The sequence below is a fragment of the Oryctolagus cuniculus genome, chromosome 11 (assembly GCF_964237555.1).
Source record: "Oryctolagus cuniculus chromosome 11, mOryCun1.1, whole genome shotgun sequence".
In the NCBI taxonomy this organism is placed as follows: Eukaryota; Metazoa; Chordata; class Mammalia; order Lagomorpha; family Leporidae; genus Oryctolagus; species Oryctolagus cuniculus.
The window spans coordinates 20,289,624-20,308,634 of record NC_091442.1 but is presented as its reverse complement, the minus strand read 5'-3'; the positions used below and the strand labels follow the sequence as shown (position 1 = coordinate 20,308,634).

General features: G+C 51.9%; 1 protein-coding gene, 1 long non-coding RNA gene and 3 other non-coding genes across 18 annotated transcripts in view; all 5 read left to right on the top strand.

Annotated features, from left to right (window-relative positions):
- The first annotated feature begins 58 nt into the window (after positions 1–58).
- Positions 59–17,307, top strand: LOC103348180 (uncharacterized). Of its 10 annotated transcripts, XR_011379903.1 has the most exons (7): positions 59–182; positions 931–1,135; positions 1,609–1,769; positions 3,002–3,160; positions 4,062–4,134; positions 6,151–6,903; positions 9,284–9,753. It is a non-coding gene; the product is annotated as an uncharacterized lncRNA (long non-coding RNA). The 10 variants fall into 10 exon arrangements; XR_011379905.1 differs by lacking the exons at positions 6,151–6,903; positions 9,284–9,753 and adding an exon at positions 16,963–17,307; XR_011379909.1 differs by lacking the exons at positions 3,002–3,160; positions 6,151–6,903; positions 9,284–9,753 and adding exons at positions 2,720–2,929; positions 16,963–17,307.
- On the top strand, positions 1,264–1,396 carry LOC127491205 (small nucleolar RNA SNORA71). The gene has a single exon (XR_007919794.2). It is a non-coding gene; the product is annotated as a small nucleolar RNA SNORA71 (small nucleolar RNA).
- Positions 3,151–3,282, top strand: LOC127491210 (small nucleolar RNA SNORA71). Its single transcript, XR_007919799.2, has one exon. It is a non-coding gene; the product is annotated as a small nucleolar RNA SNORA71 (small nucleolar RNA).
- On the top strand, positions 4,768–4,900 carry LOC127491208 (small nucleolar RNA SNORA71). The gene has a single exon (XR_007919797.1). It is a non-coding gene; the product is annotated as a small nucleolar RNA SNORA71 (small nucleolar RNA).
- Positions 17,308–18,661: 1,354 nt separating the features above from the next.
- RALGAPB (Ral GTPase activating protein non-catalytic subunit beta) overlaps positions 18,662–19,011 on the top strand; it is a 108,835-nt gene continuing 108,485 nt past the window's right edge. For 3 of the 5 annotated variants that reach the window (XM_002710810.5, XM_008256002.4, XM_070051844.1), the window contains exon 1: positions 18,679–18,936. The gene's annotated coding sequence lies outside the window, so the exon portion shown is untranslated. Of the gene's footprint in view, positions 18,937–19,011 lie in introns of all 5 variants that reach the window. The other 2 variants (XM_070051846.1, XM_070051845.1) reach the window with 2 other exon arrangements.

Here is a 19,011-nt window from a genome sequence, read left to right as displayed (position 1 = left end):
GTCCTTGCGCTGAAGCCCCGCCCGGTACTTGCGGTCTGCGGTTAGTTGCTCCTGCCGCAGCTGCAGACTCACTCTCCCACGGCTTTGCTGGTTCTGCACCAGGCAGGGCCCCTTCGCCCCTGCAGAGTCCGCACGCGCACTCCCTGATGGACTCCGGCTGTCCAGGGCCAAGGATGACCCAGGTACGTGCTGCTGCTCGCGAGCACCTTGAAGACGCCTGGCCTGTCCGTTCTGGGAACGGAACCGTCCGGGAGGGGTCTTGCACAGCCTGGGGCCTGGTGGAGCAGGTGGGGGACTGGGTTTGGGGACTACAAGGAGCTGAGGTCAGGTCCCGGCTGGGTCCCCTGCTTCTCTTGAGCTTTGCCGTTTCTGTAGAGTGGGGAGCCTGAAGGAGTGCTGTGAGGGCAGGGGCCTGGACTGGGTTCCTTGTTTTTAAGCCCAGGGTGCTGGCTGCCTGGGCGTACTCAGTATTTGTGAGATGAATGACTGATTCAGGCGTGTTTATCAGACGTTGATAAACAGAAGCCAGTGGACTCGATGGGCACAGATGGAATTTTTTAAGGTAATTTTTCATATTTTTTAAAATATTTATTTATTTGAGAGGCAGAGAGAGAGAGAGAGAGAGAGAGGTCTTCCATCTGCTGGTTCACACCCCAGATGGCCGCAATGGCAGGAGCTGAACCAATCCAAAGCCAGGAACCATGAGTCTCTTCTGGGGCTCCCACGAGGGTGCAGGGGTCCAAGCACTTGGGCCATCTTATGCTTCCCCAGGCCATAGCAGAGAGCTGGATCAGAAGTGGAGCAGCTGGGACTTGAACCTGCGCATATATGGGATTCTGGCACTGCAGGCGGTGGCTGTACCTGCTACACCACAGCACCAGCACTTTTTTTTTTTTCATTTTTTAAAAGAATTATTTCTTTATTTGAAAGAGACAGGTGGACAGAGGTCTATCTGCCAGTTCACTCCCCATATTCCTGCAATGGCCAGGACTGGACCAAGCTGAAGCCAGGAGCTGGGCACCCAATCCAGTTCTCCCACGTGGGTGGCAGGACCCCAACTACTAGAGCCGTCACCTGCTGCCTGCCAGGATGCACCTTCAGGGGAAGCTGGACCAGAACCGGGCACTCTGATGTGGTACGTGGGCATCCCAGGTGGAGTGGATGGGACGTGTATGGGAAGCGAGGCCCGTATAGCACTCAGGGCTCTGGGCTTGTGCGTGGACACTCAGCTGAGCCTGGCCTCTGTTCTTCGGTCCTTTTCTGCCCTGTATTCGAAAGTGATCGTGGGCTGCCCGTGCCCTGGTCATTGATAGTGCAGGGAGAGCAGCTGCTGAAAGCGCTTCCCCGTGTTTGGAGGGTCCGCGCCGTCCCTGCCGAACCCTGGAGCGTTCGCACACCTCCGCCCTCTCGGCACCTTCTGGATACCTCCTGGCAGCTGGCGGCTGGCCTGTGAGTGCGCCCTGTGCGCGGCTCCCTGCTGGGCCTGTGTGGCTTGGACAGAGGAGGAGGCAGCATGCATGGGCTGTGTCTGGAGAAGCTCCGGCTGGTTGTGCCGGCCTCTCTGTGGGACATTTCTCACCAAGCGCTTCCCTCCTCTCCCCTCTGCAGATCCTTAGCCACTGGGGTCCCAAGACGTGATGCCGTCTCAGAAGTGGATTGGCAGAGAGGAGAGCACTAGTCCTCCTTCATGGACATCCTCGTTTCAGCGCCTGGCAGGTGTTCGGTGGTCAGCAACTGCAGAGCAGAAGAAAAACAGGAGAGGAGAAAAGGTGGGAGCACTTTCTTGTGAGCCCTTTCCTGAAATTGTTCTTCCCTCCTTGCCAGTATTCACCCATCTGAGGTCCCTTGGCTTGAGGTGGGCCCCAGTTATGGGTGCAGGGGCCAGAGTAGGGAGGAAATTGGACCTTACCTTTGTAGGGGGACCACAGGTGCTCCTCCCCCAGTCACACCAGGCACTGCCTGTCCAGCATCACCTGCTCCCAGCCCTGTCCCAGAGTCCACGTCCTGCTGAAGACACAGCTCCCCTAAGCGCTGTAGTTTCATCAGTTTGTACAGAAAATGATCTGAAGAGCCCCACGTGCCACAGAGAATGTGTTGCCCCCAGGGGAGTTGTCAACTTCTGTCCTTGTTGACAAGAAAATGGGTTAGTAAAACAGCCTGCCTGTGTGACACAGCTGGCTTCAGAGCCAGAGTCTCCGTGTTCCCAGCGTGCATTGGCCAGGTGACATCATGGTGGCTCACTCAGGATTCTTGCTTATTGCAGAGGAGGCAGCTCGATGCGGAGGAGCCCATGAGCAGGGTCTCCCTCCTGCCACGAGGTGGCTGGACCATGGTGCTCCCCAGGGTATGGTCTGTCCTGGGTAAGATCCTGGGCTTTGCGTGGTGCACACATGTGTCCACGTCCCTGGGAAGTAAAGAGAGGCAAAGCGAGGGTGGCTTCCTCCTGGCCTCGGTTTACCCTCCCTAGGGCCTTGGTGTGCTTGTGTCCTTAGGATCTTCTGGCTTGAGCTCTGAGCATCTGCTGGGAGCCCTTCCTCCCATTTGTGTGTTGGCACTGTGGTGTCTGCATTGGAAGCAGGGAGGATTTGGGCATCAGATCCCGCCGTACCCAGGTCTTCTTTTGAGAGGTAGAGCTACATAGAGAGGGAGAGACAGGTCTTCCATCCTCTGGTTTACTCCCCAAATGGCCACAATGGCTCATCTTCCACTGCTTTCCCAGGCCATAAGCAGAGAGCTGGATTGGAAGAGAAGCAGCTGGGACACGAACTGGTGCCCATATGGGATGCTGGAGCTGCAGGCAGAGGCTTAACTTACTAGGCCACAGTGCCGGCCCTTGTACCCAGGTCTTGTCACATCACTGCTCCTCCTGACCTGGGGACCTTCTCAGATCCTTGGTGTCACCCTCCAGAAAGTAGGATCCTACAGTGAGGTATGTTTTCTTAACATCACATTGTCAGCCCCTGTCTCCTGCAATCAAAGCATTGCATGTGTTTTCTTCCAGGGCTGTCTTCCTTGGCTTCAGTGTCTGGACCGCGCGAAAGGAGTCTTTGTAGGAATAGAAGCGGCTCTTGGGTCCTTGTGCTCGTTTGGCTGACCGTTTGGGCTTCTGCCATTGGCCTCTTTTCTCAGCAGCCCTCTGTCCTTTTCTGCCCCTGCATTCGTAAGTGACCACAGGCTGTCCGTGTCCTGGTCATTGGTTCTGCAGGCAGAGGAGATGCAGAAAGGGTTTCCCTGTTTGGAGGTGCCTTATCCTGGCCTTCCAGCTCTAGGAATGCCCTCACACTGCAACTCCATTTGCACATTCCTCAGGCCTCCAGAGCGTGCGGGCTGCCATGTGTGTGTGTGTGCGTGACTGGTCTTTGTGGGGCTTTCGCTTCCTGCCCCCACTGTTGGGAACTAGCCTGTGTGTGTTCCTTCCATGACTGACTGCCATGGCACACTCCCATACGCCTGGCCTTGGCTTCCTCTTCAGCCTACTGCGATGACCTGCACATTAGTCAGTCTGACCCACCCTGCCGCAGGCCCTCTGCTTCTCCTCATTTAGAACTGCTGGGGCCAGCGCTGTGGCGCAGCAGGTGAAGCTGCCACTTGTGGTGCCAAGCATCCCATATCGGAGTGCTGATTCAAGTCCCAGCTGCTCCACCTCTGATCCAGTGCATCCTGGGAAGGCAGCAGATGATGGCCCAAGTGCTTGGGCCTCTGCCACCCCTGTAGGAGACCAGATGGAGTTCCTGGCTCATGGCTTCAGCCTGTCCAAACTATTGCAGCCATGTGGATAGTGAACCAGCAGATAGAAGATCTCTCTCTCCCTCTCTCTCTGTCTCCCTTCCTCTCCCTCTCTCTCTTCTCTCTGTGTCACTCTGCCTTTCAAAAAAGTAAATATTTTTTAAAGGTCCTTTTTTTTAAAAAAAAAAAAAAGAGAACTAACCTTTTTCATGCCCTCATCTGTGGCGTGCTTGCTCTCTGTGTCCTCTATGTGAAGCCCTTTCCTGGGGACTACTGTGCCCTGCTCTGAGCAGGGACAAGCCAGGTGCACATTCAAGGATTTTTGTCTGTTGCAGGTGAGTCCACTGTATGCAGAGGCATCATGGGAGTTGAAATGTCAGGAACATTCTAGACCCCAGTCTCCTTGAGGTAAGATCTCTGCCCTCATCCATTGAGTGCTGCTTTCTTGCATTGAGCGCAGTCTGGCTCCTGTGGCCAGGGCCGGGGGTGGTGATGAGAGGTGAAATGAAGGTGGTACTGCGGGTCCACAGATCCAGTGCCCACCCCAGGCAACCCAGATGGCTTCCGGCCCTTCACACGGCTTCAGCAGCTGCTGCCGACACAAAGCTGGGCCCTCCTTGGGTCATGTGAGGTCTCCGGGGTCTGCCCTCCCTCTGGGTGTCAGCAGCAGCGAGCGGTAATGGAACATGGGTGGTCTGGACATCAAAGGCCCCAGTCCCTGGCTTTGTGTCCCTGTCCGCCAGTAGCTCAGTCATCAACTCATCTACAACCTGACTGTCTTCATTTGAAAAACAAAGCTGTGATGGAGGAGACTTGTACCTGACACATGATTCCTGTCATTCCCAACCCTATTTCCCCATTATTTTTACCCAAAGGGACATCTCTTTGATTTCCCAAGGCAGGGAGGTTTTATGGGACTTCTACTGGGAACAAGGGCCAATGCCAGGGCCCTGTGCTGGCCTGGGTTGCTTTCCTGGGCCCAGTCTGTTCCACAGGCTGCTGGCACCCAGCTTCTCCTGGGATCTTTGTGCCCTCGTGTGCACCTGCATTCAAAAGTGATCATGGCTGCCAGTGCCCTGGTCATCTGTGATGCAGGGAAAGGAAGTGCTGAAGGCCGTTTCCCGTGTTTGGAGGGTCCACGCCCGTCCCTTTCAAATGCTGGCGCTTTCACACACTCCCGCCAGCCAGCATCCCCAAGCCCCAGCGTTGCAGGCTGCCGTGAGAGCAGGAGGCTGCCATGGCTTGGCCTTTCTCAGCGTGGCGTCTTGCTGTCAGAGACCAGGCTGCATCGGTGTCGAGATTTAGATACTTTAGTGGGTGAAGGAGTCCAAGAAATGATGGAAGCAGATTAAGTACGGTGTTGGGCGGTATGTCATCATTGCCGTAAGATGTTCCAAGACAAGCAGCTTTTTGGAGGTTATGGGCCTAGAGAAGTCGTTCAAAGAGGGGGGGTTGTGAGGGCCAGAGGAAAGTATTCAGGGGACGGCAAGCAATGGGCTTCGAGACTGGGGTCAGCCCAGGCTGACCGTCCTGCTGGGAGACAGCTGTACTGGCAAGTCAAGATAGCATGGCAGGGGGTCCCAGCCAGTGGAACCTCAGCAGGACGAGCCCTGAGGGCCAGCTCTCCGGCTGTCTCTCTGCCAGTTACACACCTGCTCAGTTGCCCTGTAGGGGACTGTTTTAGACAGAAAAATATTCATTATTTAAACTCTTATTTATTTATTTGAAAGATGAGAGAGGAGATTGAGATCTGTCATTGGCCAGCCATAACCGGGACTGGGCCAGGCCAAAGCCAGGAGCCTAGGACTCAATTCTTGTCTCCTACCTGGGTGGAAGGGACCCATCACCTGGGTGGAAGGGACCCATCACCTGTGGCCTCCAAGGATGTGCATTAGCAGGAAGTTGGAATTAAAAGTGGCACCATGGGCCGGCGCCGCGGCTCACTAGGCTAATCCTCTGCCTTGTGGCGCCGGCCCCCCGGGTTCTAGTTCTGGTTGGGGCACCGGATTCTATCCCGGTTGCCCCTCTTCCAGGCCAGCTCTCTGCTGTGGCCAGGGAGTGCAGTGGAGGATGGCCCAAGTACTTGGGCCCTGCACCCCATTGGAGACCAGGAGAAGCACCTGGCTCCTGCCTTCGGATCAGCGCGGTGCACCGGCCGCAGCGCGGCGGCCATTGGAGGGTGAACCAACGGCAAAGGAAGACCTTTCTCTCTGTCTCTCTCTCTCACTGTCCACTCTGCCTGTCAAAAAAAAAAAAAAAAAAAAAAAAGAGAGAGAGAGAGAGAGAAAGAAAGAAGAAAAAGAAAAGAAAAATAAAAGTGGCACCATGGGGTGGGTGCTGTAGCGTAGCAGGTAAAGCCACCGCCTGCAATGCTGGCATCCCATATGGGCACCGGTTTGAGTCCCAACTGCTCCACTTCCACAGCTCTCTGATGTGGCCTGGGAAAGCAATAGAAGATGGCCCAAGTCCTTGGGCCCCTGCACCCATGTGGGAGACCCAGAAGAAGCTCCTGGCTCCTGGCTTCGGATCGGCGCAGCTCCAGCCACTGGGGAGTGAACCAGTGGATGGAAGACTTCTCTCTCTCGCTCTGCCTCTCCTTCTCTCTCTGTGTAACTCTGACTTTCAAATAAATTTTTAAAAACACTAAAAAAAAAAAAAAGTGGCACCAGGAGGGGCTGGCGCTGTGGCACAGTAGGTTACTCCTCTGCCTGTAGTGCCAGCATCCCATATGGGTGCTGGTTCTAGTCCTGGCTGCTCTGTTTCCCATCCAGCTCTCTGCTATGGCCTGGGATAGCAGTGGAAGATGGTCCAAGTGCTTGGGCCCCTGCACCCACGTGGGAGACCCAGAGGAAGCTCCTGGCTTCAGATCAGCTCAGCTCTGGCCATTGCATCCATTTGGGGAGTGAACCAGTGGCTGGAAGGCATCTCTCTCTCTCTCTCTCTCTCTCCCTCTCTCCCTCTCACCCTCTCTCCCTCTCTCCCTCTGCCTCTCTGTCTTTCAAATAAAAAAAAAAACAGATATGATATTGGAGTCCAAGTACTGGTAGTGATCTGCTCTATGGCCTCATATTCTGGGGCTGGACTTGGATCTGGAGATTGTGGGAGAAATTCCCAAGGGATAGAGACACTGGCTCTCCCAGGATAATGGCCCTGGTGGCTCCTGGGGGCGTCCTTGTGGTGAGTTACTGCCAGAAGGCTAACTTGGTCATATCTCTGAGATGAACATTCTGCTGGCCCCCTCAGACTTTTCCTTTAGATTATTTTGGTGTTGACCATGGACAGTGGCATAGCAGAGTGAAGAGCGATGTTGCATTCCAGGCCTCGCACAACTTACACTCTGAGTATGTGGGACAGAAGGAAAGCCCTGCGACTCTGGGTACTGGGGGTCCGGGATTGGAGACCCTTCAGCCGGAGACCCTTGCCCCAGCAGGGCCACTGAAGCCATGGACCAGCAGGACTGGATTTCCTTCGTCAAGGCCAGTCTGCGTGTCCTCCTGCCTACCGCTGTTGTAACTGTTTAGAACAAAGAGTTCCTGTTGAACTTCCTGTGCTGTACACCATTGTCCTCTTCCCCACCTCAGTAAAACTTGACACGTGCCCTGCTGCTTTTTGTGTGTGTGTGTGTGTGTGTATTTGTTTTTTAACAGTGCCTCCGTGCACCAGCAGAGCTGGGTATAGACAGAATAAGTCAGCTCTCCCAGGGTTCCCTCATTGAGACTGCATTTGGCACAACGCTGGGGCTTCATCTGGGGAATATGAGACAGGATGTGGGATTTGGACTAGAGGTTGAGCAAGCCCCAGTGCACCTAGGGGCTCAGGCTTAGGTGAGAAGGGAGCTGTTGGAATTGCATTGGCTAGGGAGCATTTGGGCTGGGGGTTTGGAAAAGAGGGCAATGATTGGTGTGGACTTGGAGACAGAGCAGGGAAAGCACGAGTGCCCCGAGCTCCAGTGGTGAAAACACGCCTGGGGAATCTAGGGGTGGAGAATGTGGCCAGTGGCTGCCTCGCACTAGGAATACAGGCACTGTGTTGCTGCCATGCACTCGGGGGTGACCTGGGGAAATCATTAAGAACCTGTTGAATTGTGATGGTCCCCTATTGCTACAAGGCCTGGAATGTGTTTTGTTTTTTAAGATTTATTTATTATTTGAAAGGCAAAGTGCCAGAAAGATTGAGAGAGAGAGAGAGAGAGAGATCTTCCGTGCCCTGGTTCATATGCTTTCTACAGCCTGGGGCTGGGCCAGGCTGAAACCAGCAGCCAGGAATTTCATCCATTTCTCCCACACAAGTAGAAGGCACCCATGTACTTGGGCCATCATCTGTTGCCTTCTGGGCACATTAGCAGAAAGCTGGATCAGAAGTGGAGGGAGGGGGGAGCCAGTGGATGGTGCAGGTTAATCCTGCAGCACCAGCATCCCATATGGGCACTGGTTCTAGTCCTAGCTGTTCCTCTTCCAGTCCAGCTCTCTGCTGTGGCCAGGGAAGGCAGTAGAAGATGGCCCAAGTGCTTGGGCCCCTGCACCCATGTGGGAGTCCAGGAGGAAGCTCCTGACTCCTGGCTTTGGATTGGTGCAACTCTGGACATTGCAATCATTTGGGCAGTGAACAATGGATGGAAGACCTTTCCCTTTGTCTCTCCCTCTCACTGTCTGTACTCTATCTCTCAAATAAATAAATAAAATCTTAAAAAAAAAAAAAAGAAGTAGAGGTGGGACTTAACTGAATACCCCCATATGGGATGTGGGTGTCCCAAGTGGTGGCTTAACCTGTTGCACCACAATGCTACCTACCCTGGGAGCATGTTCCTTCTTGCTGAACTTGTTTCTGATTTGACCATGGAATAGCACTTACCCCAGATGGTCAGCATTAAAGAAAATGATGCATGTTAAATGTTTAACATAGGACTGCCTCATGCTGAGTGCTCCATAAATGTTGATTATTTATATGATGAGTATATATAACTTGTTGATAGTTACAGTGAAAGACAAATATAAAATGTCATCATGACAGACTCATCTGTTAAGGCGGCGCCATGTCCTTGTTTACTACTTTGCAGGTGTACCAGCAGGGCTGGTGTTAATTGTGGCCACCATTGATCGAGTTTTTAATAGATGCCATGCACTATATTAAGCCTATATATATAAGGGCTGCATTTAATCTTCACAACAACCCTGTGAGGTAGACTTGATTTTATGTCATTTTACAAATGAGAAAACCAAGGCTCAGAGAACTGAAGGGACTTCACTGACACCTGCCAAGGGGCTCAGCTGGGTTTCTGTGTGCTGGTGTAGTGAGTAGGGAGAGACTGACTTCATAAATAGCATGTACCAGGCCGTCAGATGCCTGTTTGTACTGGGGAACGGGAAATGAGGATATTTTACTAATGCTCCCATCTGCTTCAAATTATTGCCGATTATCTAGTCTTCCTAAAATAGTCCCCATCTGAATCAACAGCGTCGAGGGTTGAACTTCTGAACCTGACATGTACAGGAAAAAAGCCATGGCTCAGCCAATAAAATATCAAGTGTCCTTTCTACTATTACTGTGTCTGCTGCAGGAGTCATCCCAGGTCCCCTGAGCTTGTGGAAAGCTGAGAGGGGTCTCATGGAGGTGGCCTAGTACCCAGGCTGAGCTTCAGGAAGAGCTGTGACGTTGTCTGCCTGGGGTGCAACAGATGAAGGCATCCGATAAGTGTCCCAGCTGCTCTGCTTCCGATCCGGGTTCCTGCTGATGCACCTGGGAAAAGCAGTAGGGGATGGCCCAAGTATTTGGGCCCCTGCCACACTGTGGGAGACCTGGATGAAGCTCCTGACTCCTGGCTTCGGGTGGCTCTGCACTGGGCGTTTCGGCCATCTGGCGAGTGAACCAGCAGATGGAAGCTTGAGCTCTCTTGCTCCCCTCCCCCTCCCCCTTCCCTCCCCCTTCCCTCCCCCTTCCCTCCCCCTTCCTCTCCCTCTCCCCCTCTCCCTCTCTTTGTAACTCTGACTTTCAAAATAAATAAATCTTTAAAAAAACAAAAAACAAAAAGAAGTGATACCCTTACTGCTGCACCACAATGCTGGCCCCAACAAAGATTCTTAATCTACTGAAAAGAATATATTTTTAAAGCACACTTGGAGTATTTACTAATAATGCTTGCATATTTACAAATATTACTTGTGGCATAACATGCTAACTTCTATGGCTGCAAAGCAAGTCTCAAATACCAATATGTCAGTATCATCCAGACTACAATATATGGCCTAACTTAAAGTCCAGAGAAAAACAAAACAAGCTTTAGAAAATTCTAGACCTGAGTGGTAATGAAAACACTAAATATGAAGGTGTGTGGGAGGTGTAGGCTCCAGTGATCTCTCACTGGGAGAGAATTTCCCATTGGCAAGGAAGTAAATGGCTCATCACCCAGCTGCAGATGGGAGCCGAGAGGGCCCCCCAGGGCTCTGACAGCAGCTCTTGCAGATTTTTGCAGCACCCTGAGGGAATCAGGGCCCCAGTAACCGCTGGGACCATAACAGAGGGGCCAGAATAGAATATATTTGACTCTACAAGGAAAAGGAAGCAGTTCATTCCCTGTCCTAGCTTTGTAAAGTAAGTCGCCCTTCCATTGAGGTGCTGGAGGAAACCAGGCTTAATGATACATTTGATTTAGATCTGGTAGAGACAACACTAGTTTGTGTGGGGCAGGAGTTTTGTGATTTTTTTTCAAAGATTTATTTTATTTATTTAAAAGAGTTACAGAGAGAGAGAGAGACAGAAAAGAGGTCTTCCATCCACTGGTTCACTCTCCAAATGGCTGCAATGGCCGGAACTAAGCCAATCTAAAGCCAGGAGCCAGGAGCTTCTCCTGGGTCTCCCATGTGGGTGCAGAGGCCCAAGGACTTAGGCCATCCTCCGCTGCTTTCCGAGGTGCATTATCAGGAAGCTGGATCGGAAGTAGAGCAGCCCAGACATGAACTGGTGCCCATGTAGGATGCCGGTGCCACAAGCCGGGCCCACAGCGCCGGCCCCAGTTGTTTTGTAATTTGAAAAGAATGCTGGGGCCGGCACTGTGGCACAGCGGGTTAATGCCCTGGCCTGAAGCACCAGCATCCCATATGGGCACCGGTTCAAAACCCGGCTGCTCCACTTCTGATCCAGCTCTCTGCTATGGCCTGGGAAAGCAGTAGAAGATGGCCGAAGTCCTTGGGCCTTTGCGCCCACATGGGAGACCTAGAAGAAGCTCCTGGCTTCGGATAGGTGCAGCTCCAGCAGCTGTGGCCAACTGAGGAGTGGACCTTCGGATGGAAGACCTCTCTCTCTCTCTCTGCCTCTCCTCTCTCTGTGTAACTCTTTCAAATAAAAATAAAAAAGAATTCTGCCATTTCCAAATAGAAAAGATAGCTTTTTTATAGTGAAACAAGTCCCACAGAAATATAATTTTGACCTCACCCTACAGCCAAAATTTTTTTAAACATTTATTTATTTATTTATTTGAAAAGCAGAGTTACAGAGATAGAGAGAGAGAAGTCTTCCATTCACTGGTTCACTCCCCAAATGGCCATAATGGCTGGAGCTGAGCCAGTCTGAAGTCAGGAGCCGGGAGCTTCCTCTGGATCTCCAAAATGAGCACAGGTGCCCAAGCACCTGGGCCATCCACTGCTTTCCCAGGCCACAGCAGGGAGCTAGATTGGGAGCAGGGTAGCTGGGACTTGAACCGTTGCCCACATGGAATGCTGGGCGCTGCAGGCGAAGGCTTAGCCCACTGTGCCACAGCGCCAGCCCCACAAGCCAAGTATTGCAGTAGCTGAAGTGTGTTTGCTCTGGTATCATAGGCGATGCCTCCCTCCCTCTTCAGTAGCCTCCATGTTCCTGTGAACACCTCTGTGCTCGTAACAGTCCCTGTGTGGATTGTGCTGTTAGGTTTAAGTCTTGTGCCTGATGTGAGTCAGTGTGACAGAAAACAGTTTCACAAGCCAGTGCTTTTGATTTTTCCTGAGATGCATTAGGGAGACCAGTCAGCAGGGGTTAGGATGGAATTCTTTGAACTCTCTGAATGGGCTCACCATGGTACGCTCTTCTCCAGAGGACAGTTTAGGAAAAACTATTTTTTTAATTTATTTTTTTCCAGAAACCTATTATTTAAGGAATATAAACTTCATGCATTTCATAAGTGCAACTTTAGGAACACTGATTCTTCTCTCTCTACCTGCCCTCTCACCCTTCTTCTCCCTCCCTCTCCTATTCCCATTCTTATTTTTTACTAAGATATGTTTTCAATTAACTTTATATACATTTGATTAACCCTAGATTAAGTAAAGAGTTCAACAAATAATATGAAAAAAACCAAACTGTTCCTCAACAGTCGAGAGAAGTACTGCAAAACTATTCTTTTTAGGTCAAGTGTTTTCTGTGGCACTGGCTCAGCCAAGTATCCAGCATCTCAACTTTTCTCAGCACAGGCCGTGATATGAACGGGATTGCCATGAGCGTGCAGTGCCCCTGGAAGATGGATGGAGATGGGTTTGGGTTAAGCTCAGCCCACATTTCTCACATCTGCAGGAAACTAGAGTGAGGATGACATCAGAAGTCCACATGTGGAGAGACAGGGACGCAGGACGTGGAGTCCTGGAGTCCAATCCCTGGCGTTGTCTTGCAGGTTCACCTTGACCTTTGCCCTCCCACTCATTTGATTACATAAACTTTTCAATTTTTCTTTCTGTCTCCTGCTTATTAGCATCAATTAGGTTTCTGGTACCAATACCTTCTGGCTAAAAGCCCCAGTCTTTTCCTTAACTTGCCCCAAATGGCCGATTACTAAGAAACTGCGAATTTGGCTGTTGCACAAGGCACTGTGGGCATTTTGCTTATCTGGGGTGACTTTCCTGTTTGTGACACTGGCCAACCTAGTTAGTAACTGGGGCAACATACTGAACTCTCACAATACGCTGGGGTAAGCTGCCCACAGCATTCGGACCAGAGCCCATCCTCAGTCGTGGCTTGTCCGATGTGGTGGGCACCCTGCCTCTGAGCAGAAGCATGTATGTGAACCGGGCCTTTCATACGTGCAGACGTCAGGGGTTCTGGAATCCTAGTGCTCTCTGGGGGTGTTCCAGCATTGTGGGTGTTCTGGTATTTTGGGTGTCGTGGATGTTTGGGTATTCAGATATTCTGGGGCATGAGTGTAGTCTTGTGAGGACCCAGCTTGGCAATCCGGACTGCCTGGAAAGCGGTGCTATCAAGAGTGGAGGGGGTGGGAAGAAGAGGTATGGGGGGAAGAACTGCTATATTCCAAAAGTTGTACCCATGAAATTTATATTTATTAAATAAAATCTTTCTTAAAAAAAAAAAGTGGAGAAAATGGGCTCAGGGGAGTTTGAGGAGGCTGTGGGTGGGGGAGGATACCAGCCAAGGCAGCCTTAGGGTGTACAAGGTGCATGGCGATAGCTTTTGCATGGTCCTTGGCCCAAGTGCTTGGGCCCTTGCCACCCACATGGGAGACCTAGATGGAGTTCTAGGCTTCTGGCTTTTGTCTGGCTCAGCTCCAGTGGTTGCAGCCATTTGGGGAGTGAACAGCTGGTAGAAGATCTCTTTCTCTCTCTCTCTTCCTCACTCTGGCTTTCAAATAAAATGAATACATTTTTTGAAAAAAAAAAAAAAAAGGAGATCATCTCTTCCTAGTTTTTTTTTTAATATTTTTTTTTGTTTATTTGAAAGGCAGTTACAGTGAGGGAGAGAGATCTTTCATCCATTGGTTCACTTCCCAAATGGTCTCAATGGCTGGGGCTGTTTCAGGCTGAAGCCAAGAGCCCGGAGCTCCTTCCAGATGCCCCACATGGCTGCAGGGGCTTCTGCTGCTTCCCCAAGCACATTAGCAGGGAGCTGGGTCAGAAGTGGGGCAGCCGGGACTCGAACTGGCACCCATATTCCTGAGCTTCCTCCATCTGCCATCTGAGGACACATTGAGAAGGAAAGCTGGGGGGAGGGCCCTCACCAGGAACCGAATCAGCGTGTGCTTTGATTCTAGATTTCCCAGCGCCCAGAACTGTGAGACATCCATGTCTGTTGATTATGATACAGCCTGTGGCCTTTTGTTATAGTAGCCTGAGATGCATGAGATAGGCTTCAGAGCTCCAGGAGGACAGACGGACAACAGGATGTGGAGTCTGCCCAAGGGAGTCAAGTGACTGTCCTGGGCCCACTGGCGTGGGGGTACACAGGCAGAAGATGCCTGCCACACACATACACACCTCCCTCCCCAACATCACCCTGGCTGCAGTAAGCCAGAGGGGGTCTGAACACAGAGCCAAGGCCCAAACCCACATATATAGCTCAAGCCCAGAGCCTTGAACTCGTCCTGTGTCCAATGTGGCATCTCAGATCAGCATGTCAACACCACTGGGACCGCCTAATACTGCACAATTGCGTGAGAAGAATGTGGTACCAGCTAGCAGCAGTGGGCTGCTTGCCAGGCTGCCCTCTAGGAACCAGAGCTGGCCAGCATGATTGTATAGATGTGAGGTGACTCTACATACAGATGAGAGGTGGGTGGGGGTGAGAGAGAGTGTTGAAGTGTACTCTAAAGAAGACAGGTGACAAATGAGGAACACAAGGGATGGGCTGGGGCTGGATTGCCTTGCCTGGATGGCATTGCTGGCCCTGGCCAGACCCTCTGACTGGAATAAGTAAGACTTAGAAAACTTCAAGGTGGGATTCAGCTCCCTTCTAATGGCTTGGGAATGCAGTGGACGATGGCCCAAGTACTTGGGCCCCTGCACCCATGTGGGAGTTAGATGAAATTCCTGGCTCCTGGCTTTGGCCTGGCCCAGTCCTGGCTGTTGCCACCATTTGGGGAGTGAAACAGCAGATGGAAGATCTCTCTCTCTCTTTTTTTTAATTTATTTATTTATTTTTTTTTTTTTTGACAGGCAGAGTGGACAGTGAGAGAGAGAGACAGAGAGAAAGGTCTTCCTTTGCCGTTGGTTCACCCTCCAATGGCCGCCGCGGCCGGCGCGCTGCGGCCGGCGCACCGCGCTGATCCGATGGCAGGAGCCAGGAGCCAGGTGCTTCTCCTGGTCTCCCATGGGGTGCAGGGCCCAAGCACCTGGGCCATCCTCCACTGCACTCCCTGGCCACAGCAGAGGGCTGGCCTGGAAGAGGGGCAACCGGGACAGAATCCGGCGCCCCGACCGGGACTAGAACCCGGTGTGCCGGCGCCGCTAGGCGGAGGATTAGCCTATTGAGCCGCGGCGCCGGCCTGGAAGATCTCTCTCTCTACTTCTCCCTCTCTCACTCTTTAACTATGCCTTTCAAATAAAATAAATAAACCTTAACAACGATAACAAAAAACATTTCAAGGTGGAAAATTCTGGCCAACCAGACCCACATGGGACTTGGTCGACTTGGGGTACCCTTCCTAGTAGGTATTGCCAGCCCCAGAAGGGCACTTAATTTTTTGAGGAATATATTCCAAAATGCAGGACTCTGACATATAGGGTCTGGAGCATGGGCCCCAGTTGTGTGGGTCTAATGGTATGATTGCCACTGGCTACCGAGTGTTATTCACTAAGACCTATCATACAAGAAGCAGGGGCTGGCACTGTGACATAGCAGGTTAAGCTGCCCCCGTGGTGCCGGCATCCCAAATGGGTGCTGGTTCAAGTTCCAACTGCTCCACTTCCAATCCAGCTCCCTGCTAGTGTGCCTGGGAAGGCAGTGGAAGATGGCACCCACATGGGAGAGCCAGAAGAAGCTCCTGGCTTTGGCCTGGCCCAGCCCTGGCTTTTGGGGGCATTTGGGGAGTGAACCAGTGGATGGAAGACTTTTTTTCTCTCTGCTTCTGCCTCTTCCTCTCTGTAATTCTGCCTTTCAAATAAATAAATCTTTTTTTTTTTTTAAGCAGCAAGAAGGTAGGTCCAGTGCTGAACCAATCAAACTTCTCTCCATCCATCCAAAAAATGGTCATTGGGCACCTGTTCCAGTGTTGTGTTGGGTTCAGTAGAACCACTTGTCCAACTGCATCTACCCCAAGTCAGTTCTGCACAATTGAAAAAGAAGGAAAAAGTAAACAAGTAAAAAAATGGCTACAAATGTTCCTCATACTCAACTGTTTAGTTAATCACATTTCTCAATGATGGCTCTTGAAAAGTTTTCCAGTTACTAGGACTGTGTAAAATCATCCCAAGGGGCTGGTGCTGTGGCTGTCTGCAGTGCCGGCATCTGACAGGGGTGCAGGTTTGTGTTCCGCTGCTCCACTTCCTGTCCAGCTACCTGCTAATGGCCTGGGAAAAGCAGCAGATGATCCAAGTGTTTGGGCCCTTGCCACCCATCTTGTAGATCCAGATGAAGCTCTTGGCTCCTGGTTTTGGCCTGGCTCAACACTGGCCATCGTGGTCATCTGGTGAGTAAACCAGTGGATGGAAGATCTGTCTCTAACTCTGACTTTTCAAATAAATAAAATAAACCTTAAAAAAAAAAGAAAACAAATTCATTCCAAAACAATGACACTTTTTACGCATGAATTTGCTCTATGGGCAGGTATCAACAGGGTTAGCTTGTCCCTGCTCCACTTGGCATCAGGTAGAGGATGGGCTGGAAAACCGGACACTGGAATCAGTCGATGGCTTCCTCACTCATAAGTCTGGCCATTGATGCTGTCAGCTGAGCCCTTGCTAGGACTATCAGCTGGAACACTTCCACATGATTGCTGTATGTGGCTTGGGTTTCCTCCCAACGCAGCGGCTGGGTTCCAGCAGTGAGCGCGTTGTGTTAGGCAGCAAGCCCGGTGGAAGCTGTATCCTCTTTATGACCTAGGCCTGGAAGTCACACAGACCACTTCCCCTACTGGCTGGAACCATCAGAGACACAGGCTGGACTCCTGTCCACTCCTCAGTGGCAGGAGCACTGATTACATCGTAAGAACTCTGGGATGGATCCAGCTCTCTGCTATGGCCTGGGAAAGCAGTAGAAGATGGCCCAAGTCCTTGGGCCCCTGCACCCACGTGGGAGACCTGGAAGAAGCACCTGGCTCCTGGCTTCAGATCAGTGCAGCTGGGCTGTTGCGGCCATCTGGAGAGTGAACCAGCAGATGGAAGGCCTCTCTCTCTCTGCTTCTGCCTCTCTCTAACTCTGCCTTTCAAATAAATAAATAAATCTTAAAAAAAAAAAAAAAGAACTGTGGGACGGGTCCTACATGTTGGTGTGGTGATCTTTGGGAGAAAAAGAGGCACAAAAACTTACACCACCGTTCTCCTTTTTCAGGTGCGAGGCCTTTTCAAAAATATACTATACGGAGTGATATTCCGACATTGCAGGTTTCCATGAAGATGTTCTTGATTTACTGTTCCTGGTCAAAGATCATGCTGTGGAACAGGTTTAATTTGTGCACTGTTTGAAGAATCCAGACTGCATTACTCGGGCAGCACTTCCTGTGCCTCTGCGGTTTCTTCCACGCTCCTGTTTCAGAGCTCTCTGATCCTTTAGTCTTTATTTTTCCTTCAAGGTGTGTGTGTGTGTGTGTGTGTGTGTATTTTATTTTTATGGCAGTTTAGGTGAAGTCCTCAAGTCTTTAAAAAATCATAAAGAATGTATCACTTTTAAAAAGAACATCTCACTTGTATTTCTGTTCCACCAACCCCCACCAAGTAGTAAATCCTGCCGTCCAGGCCATGCAACAAGTCTTCGTTTTATGTCACAGCCATATTTTACCCATTTACTGGGTGAGGACACAGCTCCTCCAAGGACTTTTGATTTGAAGGGACTTCTGCCCAGCTTCTTGGCCAGGATCTTGTCTCACGGCCTGCCCTGCAGTGAGGCTGGGGACTGTGTGCCTGGCTTTTCAGTCTCTGTAGTGAAGAAGGGCAAGAGACAGGTGGTTGGAATAGACGGAGTGGTCTACACTTCCTCTCCCCCCTTTCCTTCTTCCTTCCTGTAGCTACTTTCCTGGGGCTGGGGGGTGGGGCGGTCTAGAGGAAACATCTTCTGCGTGATCCTTTCTGTCGCTCCTTTCTCCACGGCCTTTCCCGAGGGTGAGAAGGAGTCTGTGTCCTAGCTCCTTCCTGCCTTTTTCAAACTGTGCCTACAGCACTACACCCGACCCCGCCCTCTCTGAATTCCCAATCGAATAATTCCACCATCCCTCTCAAGCCCAGGTTTCCACCTTACACACTTTTTTTTTTTTTTTTTGGGACAGGTAGAGTTATAGACAGTGAGAGAGAGAGACAGAGAGAAAGGTCTTCCTTCCGTTGGTTCACTGCCCAAATGTCCGCTACCGCCGGCGCTGCGCCGATCCAAAGCCAGGAGCCAGGATTAACCAAGTGAGCCACAGCGCTGGCCCCTCCACCTTACACTCCCAAGGTCCTTGAGCTGCACTTTATTTGCTTTGCTGAGGCGGAAACCAAATTACAGTGTGGTTGGTGCTGTTTACAAAACGATGCATCGCAGGTGCCCAAACGGCTGCCTCCTGCTCCTACTGTTTGTGCCCGCTCTCCTGTGTCGGGCTCAACTCTCTCATGAGAACCTCTACATCTGATGTCTGATTCACCTTGTTAACTCGCACCAGGCCTGGCGTGGAGTGGTGCTCAAAATTCATGCCTTTCCAATGGAACCAGGGCGCGGCGGGGAAAGGGCGTTATCCCCAAGCAAGGGTGCTGTAACGCTGGGATATAAGAGACTCCCAGGACCTGGGGGGGAGCTAGAATTTGCAGAGAAGCCCCTTACTCCCTGAACAGCGAAAACAGCCCCTTCGGCTTCGTGCTTCGTACTTCGATGACGTAGGTGCTCGCGTCATTTCACTCCTCCCTCTCCACTTGTGAGCCGGAAAGGGAGGAGGGAGCGCGCTCCGCAGGGCCCTCTGGGATGGATGCGCACGCGCAGCTTCCGGCTCCATGTCTCGGGAATTATTTGACGCTGCCGGCTCAGCTCCGTAGAAGTCGCTGATTATGCGCCTAGCGCATGTGCAGTGACACACTCAGCTGGGGAGTTATTTGACGCCGCCGCCCCTGGCAGTCGGAAGTTGCCTGAGCAGAGCCCAGCCGGCCGGCCCGACTGGCCTTCGTCGTCCCTGAGCGCCTTGTGAGAGTCACTGACGGGTGAACAGACTGACCTCCTGAGGTCGGTTGGCAGGGCCAGTAAAAGCGCAGGCCCTATGGCGCGGGTCGCGTGAGGCGGAAGGCCAAGTGCGGCCGGCGGCAGCGGCGCCCGCCCCAGCGATGCGGGCCCCGCCCGTCGCCTCAGGTAACCGGGCGGTCGGCCCCGTCGCGGCGGAACCCTCCCCTCCTTCCCTCCCCTCCCTCCAGTGGGTCCCGGGAC